Source organism: Arachis duranensis, chromosome 3 (genome assembly GCF_000817695.3).
Source record: "Arachis duranensis cultivar V14167 chromosome 3, aradu.V14167.gnm2.J7QH, whole genome shotgun sequence".
Lineage (NCBI taxonomy): Eukaryota > Viridiplantae > Streptophyta > Magnoliopsida > Fabales > Fabaceae > Arachis > Arachis duranensis.
In genome coordinates this window covers 88,955,856-88,956,833 of record NC_029774.3, presented here as the reverse complement: position 1 = coordinate 88,956,833, position 978 = coordinate 88,955,856, and positions in this window count along the sequence as shown.

Genomic DNA, 978 nt, shown 5'->3' with positions numbered 1-978 from the left:
TTCTCCGGCCTTAGATGCCATAAATAGTTATGAAAAAACAAAAAGCAATGCTTTTACCACACCAAACTTAAAAGGTTTGATCGTCCTCAAGCAAAAGAAGAAAGAAGAGAGTAGAAGAAGAAGAAATAGAGGAGATGGAAGTGGCTTTGTGGTTCGGCCAAGGGGGAGAAGTAGTGTTTTGGTTGTGTGAAAATGAAGGAGTGAAGATGGGTTTATATAGGGGTGGAGAGGGGGGTAGGGTTCGGTCATGTGAGGGTGGGTTGGGAGGAAAAGTTGTTTGAATTTGAATGGTGAGGTAGGTGAGGTTTTATGAAGGATGGATGTGAGTGGTGAGGAGAATAGTGGGATTTGATAAGTGAGGGGTTTTTGGGGAAGAGGTGTTGAGGTGATTGGTGAATGGGTGAAGAAGAAAGAGAGAGAGTGGTAGGGTAGGTGGGGATCCTGTGGGGTCCACAGATCCTGAGGAGTCAAGGAAAATTCATCCCTACACCAAGTGGCGAGCAAAAATGGTCCCTTATGCCAATTCTGGCGTTAAACGCCGAGCTGGTGCCCATTTCTGGCGTTTAACGCCAGCTTCTTGCCCTTTCCTGGCATTTAACTCCAGTTTGGTGCCCCTTTCTGGTGTTAAACGCGCAGAATGGTGCCAGACTGGGCGTTAAACGCCCATTTGCTGCCCTTACTGGCGTTTAAACGCCAGCAAGTTTTTCTCTAGGGTGTGCTGTTTTTCTTTCTGTTTTTCATGCTATTTTTGCTTTTTCAATTGATTTTGTGACTTTCCATGATCATCAACCTGTAGAAAACATAAAATAACAAAGAAAAAATAGATAAATATAACATTGGGTTGCCTCCCAACAAGCGCTTCTTTAATGTCAGTAGCTTGACAGTGGGCTCTCATGGAGCCTCACAGATACTTAGAGCAATGTTGGAACCTTCCAACACCAAACTTAGAGTTTGAATGTGGGGGTTCAACACCAAACT